This window comes from Pseudophryne corroboree, chromosome 8 (genome assembly GCF_028390025.1).
Source record: "Pseudophryne corroboree isolate aPseCor3 chromosome 8, aPseCor3.hap2, whole genome shotgun sequence".
Classification (NCBI taxonomy): Eukaryota; Metazoa; Chordata; class Amphibia; order Anura; family Myobatrachidae; genus Pseudophryne; species Pseudophryne corroboree.
The window spans coordinates 215,981,212-216,001,886 of NC_086451.1; the positions used below are offsets into that span (position 1 = coordinate 215,981,212).

General features: G+C 47.1%; 1 protein-coding gene across 5 annotated transcripts in view; it reads left to right on the forward strand.

Moving 5' to 3' along the window:
- STARD8 (StAR related lipid transfer domain containing 8) overlaps positions 1–20,675 on the forward strand; it is a 443,153-nt gene that overhangs the window by 241,442 nt on the left and 181,036 nt on the right. The window contains exon 1 of one of the 5 annotated variants that reach the window (XM_063937085.1): positions 11,239–11,378. The exons of the other annotated variants lie outside the window; for them this stretch is intronic. The gene's annotated coding sequence lies outside the window, so the exon portion shown is untranslated. Of the gene's footprint in view, positions 1–11,238; positions 11,379–20,675 lie in introns of those variants that run through there. 5 annotated transcript variants of the gene reach the window in all.

Sequence of the window (20,675 nt, forward strand, 5' to 3'; positions counted from 1 at the left end):
TCAATGTCCACATTTAGACCAAAAGGTTGGAGGGTCTGTAAGGCAAAAATCCATTCTGTTTCTTTCTTCTTTAGGAGATCTGAAATATTTCCGCCTCTCCAATGTTGTTGGATTTTTTGAATTCCTATAAATTTTAGACCCATAGGATTTTTGTCATGATGATCCAAAAAATGTTTTGACACACTGTGTGTCGTGAGTCCTTTTTTTATATTGCATATATGCTCCATAATACGAATCTTCAATTTTCTTTTCGTTTGACCGACATACTGTTTATGACAGGGACACTCCAGTAGGTAAATTACCCCCTCCGTATTGCAGGTGACAGTGTCTTTAATTTTATAGATCCTCTTTGTAACCTGTGATGTCAACTCATTTGTCGGTGTAGTAGAATTTTTTTTTGCAGTTTTGCAGGCGTTACAGTTCAAACAGTAATGATGTCCCGTTTTTTTTAAAAGTTTCCCTTTGATTCCTCTGGTGGTAAGAAACCTATTGTGAGCTCCTGCTTCAAATTTTTTGCTCGCCTATAGATAATCATAGGTTTCTCAGGGATCAATTCTTTTAGCTGTGTGTCCAAACGAAGTATGTGCCAGTGTTTCTGGAGAATGGACTCAAAATGGTGATGCTGACTATTATATTGGGTGATAAATGCCATTTGAAAATTCGCTGTTTCTTGTTTTTGTTTATACTGAATTAATTCACTTCTATGTGCAGACTAGATCCTGAAGGAAAAAATCCACATATTGGGATAGATTCGACGTCAAAGAGCCTATCCCTGAGACAATAGGTCTTCCAGGGGGATTGTTGGGATTTTTGTGAATTTTCGGAAGTCCGTAAAACGTAGGGATCTTTGGATATTGAACATATAGAAATTCATGTTCTTTTTTTGTAAGGATTCCTAGCTCTAAACCTTCTTCTAACAACTCTTTCAATTCTGCTTGGTATTCTCTTGTTGGATCTGTTGTTAATTTTAAGTAAGTACTTTCGTCTGAAAGAAGATTGTTGATTTCCTTGATGTAATCGATTTTGTTCATAATGACGAGACTTCCCCCCTTATCTGCGGGCTTAATAATGATCGTTTCATCTTTTTTTAAATCCTCCAATGCCTGCTTCTCTTCTTTCGTTAAGTTGAATTTCTTTTTTTCTTTTCCTGTAATTTTCCTTATGTCCTGCTCAACTAATTTTTCAAAGGTCTCAATATGAGGACCCTTGATATGTGATGGAAAAAAAGTCGAGGTCGGCTTGAAGTTACTGTGTTGGAAGGTAGTTTGTTCCAAAGAGACGTCAGTGGATTGTTCTGTTTTTGAAAAGAATTTTCTTATACACAACTTTCTTATAAATCTTTGTGTGTCGACATACAAGTCAAACGGATTTATACTGGAATGTGGGGCAAATTTGAGACCCTTTTGTAACAGTGTAAAGTGAGCTTCTGTTAATATCTTTGTACTCAAATTAAAAATGCCTTTCTCTTTAGGGTCATGGATTTCTCCAATCTTTTCTTCCCGATTTAGTTTCTTTTTCTTTCCTCCCCGGACCCCCCTTCTCCTGGAGAGTTCTCCAATCTTGTCTTTTTTTGTGGTACAAGCTGCCATTCCGGTGGTTTCTCTGTTCTCTGTAGAAATTCTAAAAAAACTTCTTCTTCTTCCTCGTCCGATTCTTCTTCTCTGTATGTTCTCTTTCTTTGTGACCCCCCTTTCTTTTCTCCAAATGGTATAGAAGCTTCTATGTTAGTGATTAATGTTATTTTTTCATTTAACACTTCGTTTTCTGCTGCATTCCTTCCTTTTTCATATGAGTCCCTCATGAGCATTTGAGTAGATTTCTTTTCATAAATAAAATTCTGTGGGTTGTACGTTTTGTAATCAGTTTTCCTTATTTCTCCTGTCGGTGGTTTCTTAATGATGGATTCTCTCCGGAATAATAATCCATACAAAGGGAATCTTGTTACTTGGAAATGCTACATAGATGATCTTTTGTTTATTTGGAATGGACCAAAAAATGAACTGAACAATTTCTTGGAACATATGAAGAACAACACATATGGTCTAGAATTTACGTTTGAGAGTAGTACAGAAATGGTCATCTACCTTGACTTGGAGATATACATCTCGGAAAACGTTTTGCACACAAGGACGCACACTAAAACTGTCAGCAGTAACAGCATGTTACCGACTAGCAGTAATCATCATGTGAATTGGACTAGGAACATACCAGGAAGCCAATTCAGAAGGATCAAAAGAAATTGCTCTCAGCAACAAAATTTCATCACACAAACAGATCAACTCAAAACACAATTTCTGGAAAAGGGTTATGAAGAAACAAGTTTAAATCGGGAGATAGAAAAGCTATCAAAAACAGATCGAAGTGAATTAATTCAGTATAAACAAAAATAAGAAACAGCGAATTTTCAAATGGCATTTATCACCCAATATAATAGTCAGCATCACCATTTTGAGTCCATTCTCCAGAAACACTGGCACATACTTCGTTTGGACACACAGCTAAAAGAATTGATCCCTGGGAAACCTATGATTATCTATAGGCGAGCAAAAAATTTGAAGCAGGAGCTCACAAGAAGTTTCTTACCACCAGAGGAATCAAAGGGGAACCTTTTTTAAAAAACGGGACATCATTACTGTTTGAACTGTAACGCCTGCAAAACTGCAAAAAAAATTTGAGTTTACATCACAGGTTACAAAGAGGATCTATAAAATTAAAGACACTGTCACCTGCAATACGGAGGGGGTAATTTACCTACTGGAGTGTCCCTGTCATAAACAGTATGTCGGTCAAACGAAAAGAAAATTGAAGATTCGTATTATGGAGCATATATACAATATAAAAAAAGGACTCACGACACAGTGTGTCAAAACATTTTTTGGATCATCATGACAAAAATCCTATGGGTCAAAAATGTATAGGAATTAAAAAAATCCAACAACATTGGAGAGGTGGAAATATTTCAGATCTCCTAAAGAAGAAAGAAACAGAATGGATTTTTGCCTTACAGACCCTCCAACCTTTTGGTCTAAATGTGGACATTGAACTAAATGTGTTCTTGAAATAAAAAAATGTGGAAGAAAATACATATATACTTGTTTTCAAATTTACTATATAAAAGAAACCTATAAATACATCTTATTTTAATAATTCATTTAATGATACATCTCACATTGATATATTGACCTGTTTTCATATAAAAACACATAAAGTGCAATACCTGCAGGCTTTAATTTCTCTGCCATGTGCATGCCGCTTTTTTAACTTGAATTTCCTGGCAAAAGACCTTGGAATGTTTTTTATCAATAAAGTTTTTTTAATTGTTTTGAAAAAAAAGAGGGAGAATTTTCCTATAAAAAATCAAGTTGGCTAAACCAGTGCCATCCATGATTAAGGGCTTGTAGCCTGAAACGCGTTGGAGGAAGCACTGATTACGGACTCCAAGAAAAGACCTAAATTATTTCCATCTGCATACACCAGCACGCTGCTGGGTTCTCGTTAAGCCGCTGCACGGACCGGGACAACAGTCTCATAGCGCCGCACAGCGCATGAGCATAGCCGCCGGAGAGAGCAGGAGGACGGAGCAGGGGAACCAGCCGCCGCACGGACCAGCCGCCGCACGGACCGGGACAGCAGTTAGTCTCACAGCGCTGCACGGCGCACGAGCTTAGCGGCCGAAGAGAGCAGGAGGACAAAGCGAGGGAACCAGCCGGAGGGGAACGGAAGCAGACGATCTTCACCACCTTGTTAAGGTTGGTAGTATAGGGATAGATAGGTGACCGGGACTATACCTATACCCACCTCCATTTACACGGCATATATGGAACCTCAGCAATAATATCAGGAGACCGCAGCACTAAATAATGAAAGGGCTGTAAACATTACCTAACTCTCTTTATTTTTCAGGTATTGCACTAGTCTTTTACATGTTAATGGTTACAATTCATGCACATGTTTTACACATAGTTTCAAGCGCTTTGTTACAAATTTCTCATATGAGTCCTTACTTGATATGCCATGAGGATAGAGCTGAACTCAGAACTCGTCAGCAATTTCTTCCAAAGGTGGTATCAGCTTTTCATATCAACCAACCTGTTGTGGTGCCAGTGGCTACTGGCACTTCAGCTTTCGCAAGATCTTTGGACGTTGTCAGGGCTTTGAAAATTTATGTGGCGAGGTCTGCTCGTCACAGGAAGTCTGAAGCACTTTTTGTGCTATACGATCCCAACAAGATTGGGTGTCCTGCTTCAAAGCAGACTATTGCGCGCTGGATCAGATGTACTATCCAGTATGCTTATTGCAGGATTGCCGGTTCCGACCTCGGTAAAGGCCCACTCTACTCTTAAGGTGGGTTCTTCCTGGGCGGCTGCCTGGGGTGTCTCGTCTGTGCAGTTATGCCGAGCAGCTACTTGGTCAGGATCAAACACGTTTGCAAAATTTTACAAGTTTGATACTTTGGCCTCTGATGACCTACGGTTTGGTCAAGTGGTTTTGCAGGAACCTGGTGCACCTCCCGCCCTTGAGCGGAGCTTTGGTATAGCCCCAAGGTACTAATGTGGACCCCAGCATCCTCTAGGACGTAAGAGAAAACAAGATTTTGTAACCTACCGGTAAATCCTTTTCTCGTAGTCCATAGAGGATGCTGGGTGCCTGCCCAGTGCTCCAGTTTAAGTAATGGCAGATGTTGCTGCCATTTTTGTTCATGTATATTGGCATGTTTTCTATGTGTTCCATGCTGGTTGCATGTTTATAAATTGGTGTGAGCTGGTGTGAATCTCACCACTATCTGAGTAATATCCCTCTCTTGAGTTTAATAGTGTGGGCTGGCTCCTCCCTCTATGCCCCTCCCACAGACCTCAGTTATAGAAACTGTGCCCGAGGAGACGGGCACAGTTTCTATAACTGAGGTCTGTGGGAGGGGCATAGAGGGAGGAGCCAGCCCACACTATTAAACTTATAAAGTGCCGAAGGCTCCAGTGGACCCATCTATACTAGAGATGAGCGGGTTCGGTTCTCAGAGAACCGAACCCCCCCCCCCCCCCCGAACTTTGCCTTCCGAGTCCGGATCCGAGCCAGGCTCGGATTTTCCCTCTTGACTCGGAAACCCGAACTCGGCAAAACGTCATCATCCCGCTGTCGGATTCACGCGGGATTTGGATTCCATATAAGGAGCCGCGCATCACGGCCATTTTCACTCCAGTCTCGGAGAGTGAGAGGACGTGTATTCAGTGTGCTCAGTCTCTGTTTATTGGGGCGGGAAAGTGGGGTGACAAGTGTTGTGCTGCTCAGTCCAGTCCATATATCCAGTGTCGCTGTAAAGTGGTCCAGTCCAGTGTAGTCACTCAGTGTATTGTGCTGCATCAGTCCAGGCAGTCACAGTGTTGGTGTTCTCTGCTGCCATATATCCAGTGTAGCTGTAAAGGGGTGCTGTGTTGTGCAGACCAGTCCAGGTTAGTCAGTGTATTGTGCTGTATCAGTCCAGCCATTCACAGTGTTGGTGTTCTCTGCTGCCATATATCCAGTGTCCTGTGTCATCAGTAATTCCAGTGACGATATATGCTGCTGCTATATATATCCGCTGCTGCAGTATAACAAATTACAGTTATATTATTATTAACAACCTGTTGGGCTGCATCAGACCACTGGTAGTGTCCTGTGTCATCAGTAATTCCAGTGACGATATACGCTGCTGCTATATATATCCACTGCTGCAGTATAACAATTATAACAACCTGTTGGGCTGCATCAGAGCAGTGGTAGTGTCCTGTGTCATCAGTAATTCCAGTCAGTGGCGTGCGGTGAGCTCAGTGGCTGGTGAGGCACTGCAGCCATAATGTCTGCTGTGTCCCGCCGATGCCCGCCACCGCACCCAAGCCAATGCCTGCTACCACCGCTGTCCCTGGGTCAGTGGGAGACAAAGAAAGGCAGTGGGCGATTCCAGGGAGAAGCATGGGGTGACAGCAGTGGGTGATGCTAGGGAGAGGGTGATAGGGAGAAGGTGTTGCCAGAGAGTGGGTGATAACAGTGGGTGACACCAGGGAAAGGATGACAGCAGTTTGTAACAGGGAGAGGGGGACAGCAGTGGGTGACGCCAGGGAGAGGATGATGCCAGGGAGCTGGTGACAGCAAGAGGGTCACAGGGAGAGGGTGACAGCAGTCTGTGCCAGCTGTGGGTCACAGGGAGAGGGTGACAGGAAGAGGTTGATGCCAGGGAGTTGGTGACAGGAAGAGGGGGAGAGGGTGACTGCAGTTGGAGCCAGCTGTGGGTGATGGAGAGAGGGTGACGCCAGGTAGAGGGTGACAGCAGTCGGTGCCAGCTGTGGGCAACAAGGAGGGGTTGACAGGGAGAAGTTGACGCTAGGTAGAGGGTGACAGTGAGAGGGTAGAGCAGTCTGTGCCAGCTGTGGGTAATGGAGAGAGGGCGACGCCAGGGAGAGGGTGACAGTGAGAGAGTACCAGCAGTCGGTGCCAGCTGTGGGTTAGAGCAGTCGGTGACAGTGAGCGGGTGACAGGAAGAGGGTGACGCCAGGGAGAGCACATTACTGTCCCACTCTACCAGCAGTATAGAATACAACAGAAGGAGTACAGCCCTGAGCCTTGGGTCACTGATAAAGCATGGGTGAGCTCAGCCCATTACAAACTAAAGTACCCGCCACTCTCCCCCGCCGCAGCCTCCGCCGCACACAGGCGTGCACAGCACATTTTATTAAGGGGTGCACCGTCGTAGAGGCGTGTCTAGTACCACCTACCTACTGGGCATGTCTAGCAACACTTATCGGGCGTGTCTAGCACCGCCTACTGGGTGTGTCTAGCACCGCCTATTGGCATTCTTTTCTAATCAATATGCACCTTACCTATATGGTGGTTTCTTATAACGGGGAACCTCTGAAGAAATGTATCCTTCCTGGGCAGACAGCGTCTTCAGTCGGTAATGATCACATGATCCGGAAGATGCCTGTTTGTGTAGGAATATAACCAATGTCATCATCATACAACAGAGGTTCAACCAGACTCGTGTCACCTCCTACCCCCTGCATCTATCAGCCACACCATTACCCCTTCCCTGCATCTCTCAGCCACAACATCATCTCCGCCCTGCGTCGTCTCTCAGCCACACCGTCATCTCCTCCCTGCGTCGTCTCTCAGCCACACCATCATCTCCCATCTGAATCTCTCGCAATACCCCTCACTTTGTCTCTCATTCTCCCTACTTCACTCTGTGCCTCTGAGCCTCCCACCCTTCTGTCTGTGCCTCTCAGTCGCCCGCCCTTCACTGTCTCTCAGCCTCATCGGTGGAGTTGGTGGGCCCAGCAGGAGAACACGGGCAGGTGGGCGGCCGTTCGCGTGGTGTGACGTCATCGGGTCACATCGCACAGTACATTGAGGCGGAGGAGTAGTGTGGAGCAGCGGGCAGGATGGGAGTAGTGGTGCATAACAGGGAGGGTAGGATGGGAGTAGTGGTGCGGTGCAGGGGGGCCAGGATGGGAGTAGTGGTGCAGAGCAGGGGGGGTAGGATGGGAGTAGTGGTGCAGAGCAGGGGGGGTAGGATGGGAGTAGTGGTGCGGAGCAGGAAGGGCAGGATGGGAGTAGTGGTGCATAGCAGGCGGGAAGGATGGGAGTAGTGGTGTGGAGCAGGGGGGGCAGGATGGGAGTAGTGGTGCATAGCAGGGGGAAGGATGGGAGTAGTGGTGTGGAGCAGCCAGGATGGGAGTAGTGGTGCATAGCAGGGGGGTAGGATCGGAGTAGTGGTGCATAGCAGGGGGTAGGATGGGAGTAGTGGTGCAGAGCAGGAGGGGCAGGATGGGAGTAGTAGTGCATAGCAGGGGGGTAGAATGGGAGTAGTGGTGCGGAGCAGGGGGGCAGGATGGGAGTAGTGGTGCATAGCAGGGAGGGTAGGAAGGGAGTAGTGGTGCATAGCAGGGAGGGTAGGATGGGAGTAGTGGTGCGGAGCGCGGGGGTGCAGGATGGGAGTAGTGGTGCATAGCATGGGGTAGGATGGGAGTAGTGGTGCGGAGCAGGGGGGTAGGATGGGAGTAGTGTTGCATAGCAGGGGGTAGGATGGGAGTAGTGGTGCGGAGCAGGGGGGGCAGGATGGGAGTAGTGGTGCATAGCAGGGGGTAGGATGAGAGTAGTGGTGTCGGGCAGGGGGTAGGATGAGAGTAGTGGTGTGGGGCAGGATGGGAGTAACGGTGCTGAGCTGGGGGGGGTTGGGCAGGATGGGAGCAGTGCTGTGAAGGAGCGCGCAGTTAAGCATCACTGTCACCTCACCTGCAGTTCCCGGTCCGGCCTCGATCTCTCCCTGCTATTTACAAACGTGTAGTTTTTCATACGTCTACACGTGCGGCCGCCTATTAGCTCCCCGCCCTCCTAACCCCCGGTAACGCAGTCCGGCCAGAGGCAGAGGGGAATTAAGAGCCGCCACTGCGATACTCCCCCCCCCCCCCCCCCCACCCCCCCGCACGGACTCCTCGTCTGCCTGGTGTGAGGCTCCTCTGCTCTGGCTGCCTCACACCAGGCAGACGAGGAGTCCGTGCGCCGTGCGGGGAGGGGGGGGGGGGGGTTTGTTAGCCGAGTGGACAGGGTTTCGCAGTGGCGGCTCCTATCTCTCTGCCTCTGGCCGTACTGCATTACCGGGGGATGGGAGGGCGGGGAGCTAATAGGCACCAGCACATGTAGATGTAGAAGTAAGATCAAATCCATGCTGTGTCTCGTCCCCTCGCCCCTCCTTCCCTCTATTCCCGCGACTGGCCAATGACATCGGTGGTAGTGACAGGGGCGTGCTTTCATTTAGGCTGAAAGCACGCCCCCTGTCACAGAGGCACTTATAGTAAGTGCCGCTTCTGCTAATATTTTTAATGGGCTTTCACTGGCCAAAGCTTAGCCCCGCCCCCCGCTTCTGGACATTTCACATTGCTAGCGGGAGGCACTGGCAGCAGTGCCTCCAAATCACACTACAGGCAGTTTTTTTTGTAAATTAAAAAGTTTAAAATAATGTAAAGGCTAAAGCAGATAGTTATGACACAGAATATGTGTCATAAATATCTTCTTTACATTATTTTACTGATTAATGACAGGGGAGGCACTGCCTCCCCTGACTGCACGTCCCTGATTCCAGTGACGATATATGCTGCTGCTATATATCCACTGCTGCAGTATAACAAATTACAATTATATTATTATTATTAACAACCTGTTGGACTGCATCAGTCCAGTGGCAGTGTCCTGTGTCATCAGTAATTCCAGTGACGATATACGCTGCTGCTATATATATCCACTGCTGCAGTATAACAATTATAACAACCTGTTAGGCTGCATCAGACCATTGGTAGTGTCCTGTGTCATCAGTAATTCCAGTAATTCCTGTGACGCATATTGTCTCTTATAACTCCCAAAAAATAATGGAGAACCAAAATTTTGAGGAGAAAATAGGGAAAGATCAAGAAGAACCACTTCCTCCTAGTGCTGAAGCTTCTGCCACTAGCCATGACAAAGACGATGAAATGCCATCAACGTCGTCTGCCAAGGCCGATGCCCAGTGTGATAGTAGAGGGCGTGTAAAATCCAAACAGCCAAAGTTTAGTAAGAACCAAAAAAAGAAATTTAAATCGTCTGAGGAGAAACGTAAACTTGCCAATATGCCATTTACGACACGGAGTGGCAAGGAACGGCTGAGGCCCTGGCCTATGTTCATGACTAGTGGTTCAGCTTCACATGACGATGGAAGCCCTCATAACTGAGGCCTTGACACTTATGTTGGTTTTAGACGTGCGTCCGGTATCCGCCATTAGTGCAGTGGGATTTAGACAATTGATGGAGGTATTGTGTAACAAATCCCATCTAGATTCCACTTCACTAGGCAGGCGATAGCGAGATTTTGCCATTTAATTCCAGTGATTTGGACATATAATTACAGTGATTTTGCCAATTAATTTCAGTGATTTATAATTATTAATTACAGTGATCTTGACGATTAATTCCAGTGATTTGGACGTATAATTCCAGTTGGAATTGTTTGTGTCACTTGGCTTAGTCATACAGCTACCTCATTGCACCGCTTTGACATCTTTGCATGAGGTGCTGTTTGGAGCCTAGTTTTTGAAAAGTGCCATCCTGTGTGATACTGCCGTATGAGTCCAGGGGTACTACTGTATTAGTCCTGGGGTACTGCCGTATAAGTCCACCAATTGCAGATTTTTTTAAAAGTGACTGGAGCGTGCTGGAGATGCTGTAAGTGGACCGAAAAATTGCGGCCCACTCTCGACATTCAGCCACTGCGTGACACTACTAGATGGGCCAGGTGGTTGTGTCGCTTTGCTTAGGCCTACAGCAACCTCGGTGCACCTTTTTTTCTTCTTTGCATCATGTGCTGTTAGGGGCCTTTTTTTATATCTGCCCTCCTGTCTGCCACTGCAGTGCCACGCCTAGATGGGCCAATTGCTTGTGTCGCTTGGCTTAAGGTGGGTACACACTAATAGATATATCTGCAGATCAATTGATCTGCAGATATATCTATGGACGGATTGGGCAGTGTGTTGTGCATACACACTGCCCGATCCGTCGGGGACTGACGTCATGAACTGGGCGGGCGTGTACACACGCCCGCCCAGTTCAGCTGTCAATCACCGCCGGCCGCCGCAGCATGTGTACGGGCGGTCGGCCGACCGCCCCGTACACACACAGCGACGCGCCAATATATTGGTAGATATATTGGCCGTCGGCTGTGCTGCGCGGACGGCGCGATACGTCTGTGAACGACGGAGTTCACAGACGTATCGGCCTTACACACTGGCCGACGGACCCGCGATATATCGGCCGTTCAAGAGAACGGCCGATATATCGACCAGTGTGTAGTGTACGGGCCTTTAGTCATACAACTACCTCATTGCAATTCTTTTTCTTCTTTGCATGATGTGCTGTTTGGGGCCTTTTTTTTGTATCTGCCCTCCTGTCTGCCACTGCAGTGCTACTCCTAGATGGGCCAGGTGTTTGTGCCGCACACTTGTGTCGCTTAGCTTAGTCATACAGCCACCTCGGTGCAACTTTTAGGCCTAAGAACAATATTGTGAGGTGTGAGGTGTTTAGAATAGACTGGAAATGAGTGGAAATGATTGTTATTGAGGTTAATAATACTGTAGGAGCAAAATTACCCCCAAATTCTGTGATTTTAGCTGTTTTTATGTTTTTTTTCCCCAAAAATCATCTAGATCCAAAACCAAAACACGAAAGGGTGGTTTTGACAAAACCATGCCAAAACCAAAACACGAAAATGGAATTAGAACCAAAACACAAAACACGAAAAGTGCCCGCCGCACATCTCTATACCCCAAGGTACAAATGTGGACCCTAGCATCCTCTACGGACTACGAGAAAAGGATTTACCGGTAGGTTATAAAATCCTGTTTTATATATATATATATATATATATATATATATATATATGGATAAATCAATCTTTGTGCATAAAGTCATTCTGGAGTTTGGATCTGTGTAATTCCAACAGTGCTGCTCGATCCTACTCCGAGCCACCGGAGTGCATTGGAAGGTGCTAGGCAAAAAACGGAGATATTGATGTGTGCGCTCTGCGTTTTTTTTTGCTATATATATATATATATATATATCCAAGCTGTTTGTCCCGGCACTCCCTGTTCATGTAGATGAATGGCTGCGGTGCCCTCCCAGGTAAGATGAATACAATCTCCCAGTATGCAGTATAAGTAACAATGAGCGGCACTCAGCAGACTTGTAGTAGAGAAAATGCAGTTAGTTTAATCCGACATGTTTCGGGGACAACCCCGTCCTCAGGGCCTAACCAGCCAAATAAGTGACATACTGGAGATATAAATACACACATGCCCAGGTGCAAAACATAATAAACAATTATACTCACCTGTTCAGCGGCGCCTGACTCCCGCTCGTGGGTCCGGCATCCATCGCGTCGCCTCCCGCTGACGTCAGTGGCCGGCCGCGTCACCCGCCCGTCTCCATGGGAACACCCGGAGACGTCAATACGCAGCCCTGCCGCCCGCCCCTCACGGAGGACGTGTTGTTGGTATAGCCAATCACAGCTGAGAGTCGGGCCGCCTCACAAGTGTTGCATAGCAACCTAAAGGAAAACAATAATAAACGAAGAAAAAATGTGATGTGAAACAAAACACGGTACATGAGATAAAAGACAATTAAAAACAACAAGACGTGTACCAAAGGTACTAACCAGTGGGGTAACTCCTGCGGCTGGCCCCTAGCGTCCCTAGACCCTTATATTAGAATATTAAATAGTATTAAGCTTAGATAACTTCTATCACTATACTGACCTCTTACTAGGAAAACACTAAAGAAAACACTGGATGCCTAGATTCTCGTTAAGACCTCCAGGCGAAAGTGTGCCTAATTGGAAAATCCAGCGCGATTCCTTCTGTAGAAGAATCCTGTCCCTATTACCTCCCCTGAGTGTGTTAGGTACATGATCGATCAATATGGCCCTAATGCTGGCCACCCCATGTTTAGCCTGGACACAATGCCGGGCAAAGGGTTGGTCACTCGTTCCTTTCTCGTGGGCTTTCTTAATAGCACTCCTATGGAGTGCCATACGTTCTCGAAACTGCCTAATCGTTTTGCCGATATAGGCCAGCCCACAGGGGCAAGTAATTAAATAAATCACGTGTGTGGTCGTGCAGGTAAGTCGATGTTTAATTTGATAAATTTTGCCAGTGGAGGGGTGTTTAAATGATGTGCCCGTAATCAACGTGTTACATGTAGCACAGCCAAGGCACCTGTAGCACCCATTCTTGGACCTGAGAAAATGACTCTCACGGTTTTTTGTAAGATCTGATATGTCCAACTTCATGACATAATCCCCTATGTTTCTGCCACGGGTGTGACTCGGTAATAATGATGTTTCAGCTAAGGTGGACAAAGAGGGGTCTGTCTGTATCATAGGCCACAGGTTTTTAGCTCGTCTCACCCTGTCCCTGGTTGCCGTGGTGTATTTATTGACCCAAGGGAGTTTAGGGCCTGGCTGTGACTGCAATCTACTACTGGGGCACAGGGCTTGTGCTCTGGGAATCTGTAGTGCCCGGGCCCTTGCACTACGCAGTTCCTTAATAGGGTAACCCCTTTCAGCAAACTTAATTAGCATCTGATCCATGGTTCTGGCTGTCTCATCCGGGTCCGAAGTGATTCGTCGGACCCGCATGAACTGTGAGAAAGGTAGGCCTCTACGTAATGAAGGTGGATGGAAACTTTGATAGGCCATCAGTGTGTTTCTATCGGTACTTTTTACATAAAGTGAAGTGCTCAATTGGTCATTAATAATAGTAATAGTAACATCAAGATAATTGATAGTGCTGTCATCTATCTTATAGGTAAATTGTACAGCATGTTGGGTACTGTTATGGTCTTCCCATATGGCCATGAGTTGTTCCCTGGGGCCCTGCCACAGCACAATGAGGTCATCTATGTAGCGCCTATAATAGACGACCCGTATGGCTATGGCAGGGTCCAAGGTGAACATTTGTTTCTCTACCAAAGACATGAAGGCATTCGCGTACGATGGGGCCACTGCTGACCCCATCGCACAGCCTGCTAATTGTAACCAGAATTTGCCATTGTACACAAAATAATTCCTTCTAAGGACCTTATCCAACAAGGACAAGAAGAATGTTATATCAGGGCCCTGGTACCAGACATTATCCTGAATCAATTGTCTTACAGCCTCCACACCTGCCTCATGGGGAATGCAGGTGTAGAGGCTGGAGACATCAGCGCTACATAGTAAGGTCCCTTCAGGTAGAGGGCCCAACTCCTGTAGCTGTACCAGGAGGTTAGTAGTATCCTTTAGATACGACGGCAACTTCTGTACACATGGGTTCAAGTATGCATCAAGAAACACTGATATGGGGTGATACAGGGAACCCCTGGCCGATACTATCGGTCGGCCAGGGGGGTCCACCAGGCTTTTGTGGACCTTAGGCACTGTATAGAACAATGGTGCCTTAGGATGTTCTATTTTAAGCATGTTACAAGTCTTTGAAGGAATGATGTCTTGCCCAACCGCCGAATCCAAAAGAGAGTCCAACTCTTTCTTGTAATCTCTGGTGGGATCCATGGTCAAACGTTTGTATGTGTTGTTGTCACTGAGCTGACGTTCACTCTCCTTAATGTAGTCGTCAAGATCCTGTATGACTATAGATCCTCCCTTATCCGCCTTGCGGATTACTATGTCCGATCTGCAGGACAGTTCTTTAAGCGTTTCCAGTTCGGATCTGGTCATGTTAGTTGATATCGGTTTGTTCTCGGCATCTTGTTCCAACATTCGCGTGAAGGTTCGTATGGAAGGGTTTAGGCTGGGGGGATCAAATAGTGAGCGTGGGGCTATTTTTTGTACTTGCTTCGGTATCACCGATGTGGATGAATCGGGATCTGTCTCCATGTTGTTGAAGAATTCACTCCTTCTAAGTGATCTATTGAGACGATGCACCTCTACCTTCCACTCTAATGGGTCCGGGGGGACCGTGGGGACAAAGGACAGTCCTTTTGATAAAGTCCGGTATTCAATTTCAGTTAACGGAGTGGAGGATAGATTAAATACTGTTTCTTTTAAGGTCGAGGAGGCCTGGGCGCGGATGGCTCTCTGGTTTTGGCCCGCCCTCCTCGTCCTCGTCCGCGGCCTGCGTTGGGGGTGCGGTTGGAACGGGGTTCTGTCCCCTGCGGCTGTACTCCTAAAGGGATACGGCCTCCTTGTGAGTGAGACACCCCTGTGCTTCCTTCCGACTCACTGGCTGACGTGCTAGTGCCTCCATAATATTCGCGTCCTCTGCGGGTACGTTGTCGTCGATTTGGATGTTCCTGTGGAGTGCGTTGTCCTCCTAGCCAGGGATAAACCTGTCGCTGCTGGTAATCCCTTTGGACAATACCAAGTTTCTCCTTTTTAAACCGCACCAGGTCCTGGCGGTATTGCTCCACTTGGGTATTTAATTTGGATATCCAATCGGTGTGTGTGTCAAGTGTTAGGACCGGTTTGTGTTCTCCTTCAAACACTGAAAGTTGTTCCCTGATGCTGTTAAGTTCCCTGGTAGACTCTTCAACTACCAGTAGGATGAGGTCCATTGAACACTTGTTAAGGATAGCAACCCACCGACGGCAAAATGAGGTGTTGTAACGGCCTATTGTCGGTGAGTTGCGTATCCTGAAGCCCCGGGGTATCATGTTGTTCCTATAGTAGTCGGATAAGGATATACCATGATACAAAAAATCACACTCCTTTTGTTTCATCCTCAGCCATTTTTTGTATAAATCATCATTACTACTTTTGGTGGTTTCATCCTCAAGCTTTCTGTCCACCAAGATAGCCCTCGCCTCAGCGTCTGAGAAGCTCAGTCGTTCGCTGGCATCTCGCTGTATCAATTCCAGGGCCGCATCCACTTCTGAGCCGGTATTAGACATCCGAGCTGGGTTTATAATTCCAAAGGGGTAGTGAAATAAACTGGGGTAACAGCCGTGGACTCCACTGGTGATAAATGCAGTTAGGTTAACTGTTTAAAACGTTGTTGGACCTGTGTCGGCAATTAGTGCACATAAGATAAAGATGTGGGGTGCCTTGGATTGAACCAAAGTGCTGGGGCCACCAGCCCACCTTGATTCCAGGAATATCCAAGCTGTTTGTCCCGGCACTCCCTGTTCATGTAGATGAATGGCTGCGGTGCCCTCCCAGGTAAGATGAATACAATCTCCCAGTATGCAGTATAAGTAACAATGAGCGGCACTCAGCAGACTTGTAGTAGAGAAAATGCAGTTAGTTTAATCCGACATGTTTCGGGGACAACCCCGTCCTCAGGGCCTAACCAGCCAAATAAGTGACATACTGGAGATATAAATACACACATGCCCAGGTGCAAAACATAATAAACAATTATACTCGCCCGCCCCTCACGGAGGACGTGTTGTTGGTATAGCCAATCACAGCTGAGAGTCGGGCCGCCTCACAAGTGTTGCTAAAAACACGGTACATGAGATAAAAGACAATTAAAAACAACAAGACGTGTACCAAAGGTACTAACCAGTGGGGTAACTCCTACGGCTGGCCCCTAGCGTCCCTAGACCCTTATATTAGAATATTAAATAGTATTCTAATATAAGGGTCTAGGGACGCTAGGGGCCAGCCGTAGGAGTTACCCCACTGGTTAGTACCTTTGGTACACGTCTTGTTGTTTTTAATTGTCTTTTATCTCATGTACCGTGTTTTGTTTCACATCACATTTTTTCTTCGTTTATTATTGTTTTCCTTTAGGTTGCTATGCAACACTTGTGAGGCGGCCCGACTCTCAGCTGTGATTGGCTATACCAACAACACGTCCTCCGTGAGGGGCGGGCGGCAGGGCTGCGTATTGACGTCTCCGGGTGTTCCCATGGAGACGGGCGGGTGACGCGGCCGGCCACTGACGTCAGCGGGAGGCGACGCGATGGATGCCGGACCCACGAGCGGGAGTCAGGCGCCGCTGAACAGGTGAGTATAATTGTTTATTATGTTTTGCACCTGGGCATGTGTGTATTTATATCTCCAGTATGTCACTTATTTGGCTGGTTAGGCCCTGAGGACGGGGTTGTCCCCGAAACATGTCGGATTAAACTAACTGCATTTTCTCTACTACAAGTCTGCTGAGTGCCGCTCATTGTTACTTATACTGCATACTGGGAGATTGTATTCATCTTACCTGGGAGGGCACCGCAGCCATTCATCTACATGAACAGGGAGTGCCGGGACAAACAGCTTGGATATTCCTGGAATCAAGGTGGGCTGGTGGCCCCAGCACTTTGGTTCAATCCAAGGCACCCCACATCTTTATCTTATGTGCACTAATTGCCGACACAGGTCCAACAACGTTTTAAACAGTTAACCTAACTGCATTTATCACCAGTGGAGTCCACGGCTGTTACCCCAGTTTATTTCACTACCCCTTTGGAATTATAAACCCAGCTCGGATGTCTAATACCGGCTCAGAAGTGGATGCGGCCCTGGAATTGATACAGCGAGATGCCAGCGAACGACTGAGCTTCTCAGACGCTGAGGCGAGGGCTATCTTGGTGGACAGAAAGCTTGAGGATGAAACCACCAAAAGTAGTAATGATGATTTATACAAAAAATGGCTGAGGATGAAACAAAAGGAGTGTGATTTTTTGTATCATGGTATATCCTTATCCGACTACTATAGGAACAACATGATACCCCGGGGCTTCAGGATACGCAACTCACCGACAATAGGCCGTTACAACACCTCATTTTGCCGTCGGTGGGTTGCTATCCTTAACAAGTGTTCAATGGACCTCATCCTACTGGTAGTTGAAGAGTCTACCAGGGAACTTAACAGCATCAGGGAACAACTTTCAGTGTTTGAAGGAGAACACAAACCGGTCCTAACACTTGACACACACACTGATTGGATATCCAAATTAAATACCCAAGTGGAGCAATACCGCCAGGACCTGGTGCGGTTTAAAAAGGAGAAACTTGGTATTGTCCAAAGGGATTACCAGCAGCGACAGGTTTATCCCTGGCTAGGAGGACAACGCACTCCACAGGAACATCCAAATCGACGACAACGTACCCGCAGAGGACGCGAATATTATGGAGGCACTAGCACGTCAGCCAGTGAGTCGGAAGGAAGCACAGGGGTGTCTCACTCACAAGGAGGCCGTATCCCTTTAGGAGTACAGCCGCAGGGGACAGAACCCCGTTCCAACCGCACCCCCAACGCAGGCCGCGGACGAGGACGAGGACGAGGAGGGCGGGCCAAAACCAGAGAGCCATCCGCGCCCAGGCCTCCTCGACCTTAAAAGAAACAGTATTTAATCTATCCTCCACTCCGTTAACTGAAATTGAATACCGGACTTTATCAAAAGGACTGTCCTTTGTCCCCACGGTCCCCCCGGACCCATTAGAGTGGAAGGTAGAGGTGCATCGTCTCAATAGATCACTTAGAAGGAGTGAATTCTTCAACAACATGGAGACAGATCCCGATTCATCCACATCGGTGATACCGAAGCAAGTACAAAAAATAGCCCCACGCTCACTATTTGATCCCCCCAGCCTAAACCCTTCCATACGAACCTTCACGCGAATGTTGGAACAAGATGCCGAGAACAAACCGATATCAACTAACATGACCAGATCCGAACTGGAAACGCTTAAAGAACTGTCCTGCAGATCGGACATAGTAATCCGCAAGGCGGATAAGGGAGGATCTATAGTCATACAGGATCTTGACGACTACATTAAGGAGAGTGAACGTCAGCTCAGTGACAACAACACATACAAACGTTTGACCATGGATCCCACCAGAGATTACAAGAAAGAGTTGGACTCTCTTTTGGATTCGGCGGTTGGGCAAGACATCATTCCTTCAAAGACTTGTAACATGCTTAAAATAGAACATCCTAAGGCACCATTGTTCTATACAGTGCCTAAGGTCCACAAAAGCCTGGTGGACCCCCCTGGCCGACCGATAGTATCGGCCAGGGGTTCCCTGTATCACCCCATATCAGTGTTTCTTGATGCATACTTGAACCCATGTGTACAGAAGTTGCCGTCGTATCTAAAGGATACTACTAACCTCCTGGTACAGCTACAGGAGTTGGGCCCTCTACCTGAAGGGACCTTACTATGTAGCGCTGATGTCTCCAGCCTCTACACCTGCATTCCCCATGAGGCAGGTGTGGAGGCTGTAAGACAATTGATTCAGGATAATGTCTGGTACCAGGGCCCTGATATAACATTCTTCTTGTCCTTGTTGGATAAGGTCCTTAGAAGGAATTATTTTGTGTACAATGGCAAATTCTGGTTGCAATTAGCAGGCTGTGCGATGGGGTCAGCAGTGGCCCCATCGTACGCGAATGCCTTCATGTCTTTGGTAGAGAAACAAATGTTCACCTTGGACCCTGCCATAGCCATACGGGTCGTCTATTATAGGCGCTACATAGATGACCTCATTGTGCTGTGGCAGGGCCCCAGGGAACAACTCATGGCCATATGGGAAGACCATAACAGTACCCAACATGCTGTACAATTTACCTATAAGATAGATGACAGCACTATCAATTATCTTGATGTTACTATTACTATTATTAATGACCAATTGAGCACTTCACTTTATGTAAAAAGTACCGATAGAAACACACTGATGGCCTATCAAAGTTTCCATCCACCTTCATTACGTAGAGGCCTACCTTTCTCACAGTTCATGCGGGTCCGACGAATCACTTCGGACCCGGATGAGACAGCCAGAACCATGGATCAGATGCTAATTAAGTTTGCTGAAAGGGGTTACCCTATTAAGGAACTGCGTAGTGCAAGGGCCCGGGCACTACAGATTCCCAGAGCACAAGCCCTGTGCCCCAGTAGTAGATTGCAGTCACAGCCAGGCCCTAAACTCCCTTGGGTCAATAAATACACCACGGCAACCAGGGACAGGGTGAGACGAGCTAAAAACCTGTGGCCTATGATACAGACAGACCCCTCTTTGTCCACCTTAGCTGAAACATCATTATTACCGAGTCACACCCGTGGCAGAAACATAGGGGATTATGTCATGAAGTTGGACATATCAGATCTTACAAAAAACCGTGAGAGTCATTTTCTCAGGTCCAAGAATGGGTGCTACAGGTGCCTTGGCTGTGCTACATGTAACACGTTGATTACGGGCACATCATTTAAACACCCCTCCACTGGCAAAATTTATCAAATTAAACATCGACTTACCTGCACGACCACACACGTGATTTATTTAATTACTTGCCCCTGTGGGCTGGCCTATATCGGCAAAACGATTAGGCAGTTTCGAGAACGTATGGCACTCCATAGGAGTGCTATTAAGAAAGCCCACGAGAAAGGAACGAGTGACCAACCCTTTGCCCGGCATTGTGTCCAGGCTAAACATGGGGTGGCCAGCATTAGGGCCATATTGATCGATCATGTACCTAACACACTCAGGGGAGGTAATAGGGACAGGATTCTTCTACAGACGGAATCGCGCTGGATTTTCCAATTAGGCACACTTTCGCCTGGAGGTCTTAACGAGAATCTAGGCATCCAGTGTTTTCTTTAGTGTTTTCCTAGTAAGAGGTCAGTATAGTGATAGAAGTTATCTAAGCTTAATACTATTTAATATTCTAATATAAGGGTCTAGGGACGCTAGGGGCCAGCCGTAGGAGTTACCCCACTGGTTAGTACCTTTGGTACACGTCTTGTTGTTTTTAATTGTCTTTTATCTCATGTACCGTGTTTTGTTTCACATCACATTTTTTCTTCGTTTATTATTCTTTTCCTTTAGGTTGCTATGCAACACTTGTGAGGCGGCCCGACTCTCAGCTGTGATTGGCTATACCAACAACACGTCCTCCGTGAGGGGCGGGCGGCAGGGCTGCGTATTGACGTCTCCGGGTGTTCCCATGGAGACGGGCGGGTGACGCGGCCGGCCACTGACGTCAGCGGGAGGCGACGCGATGGATGCCGGACCCACGAGCGGGAGTCAGGCGCCGCTGAACAGGTGAGTATAATTGTTTATTATGTTTTGCACCTGGGCATGTGTGTATTTATATCTCCAGTATGTCACTTATTTGGCTGGTTAGGCCCTGAGGACGGGGTTGTCCCCGAAACATGTCGGATTAAACTAACTGCATTTTCTCTA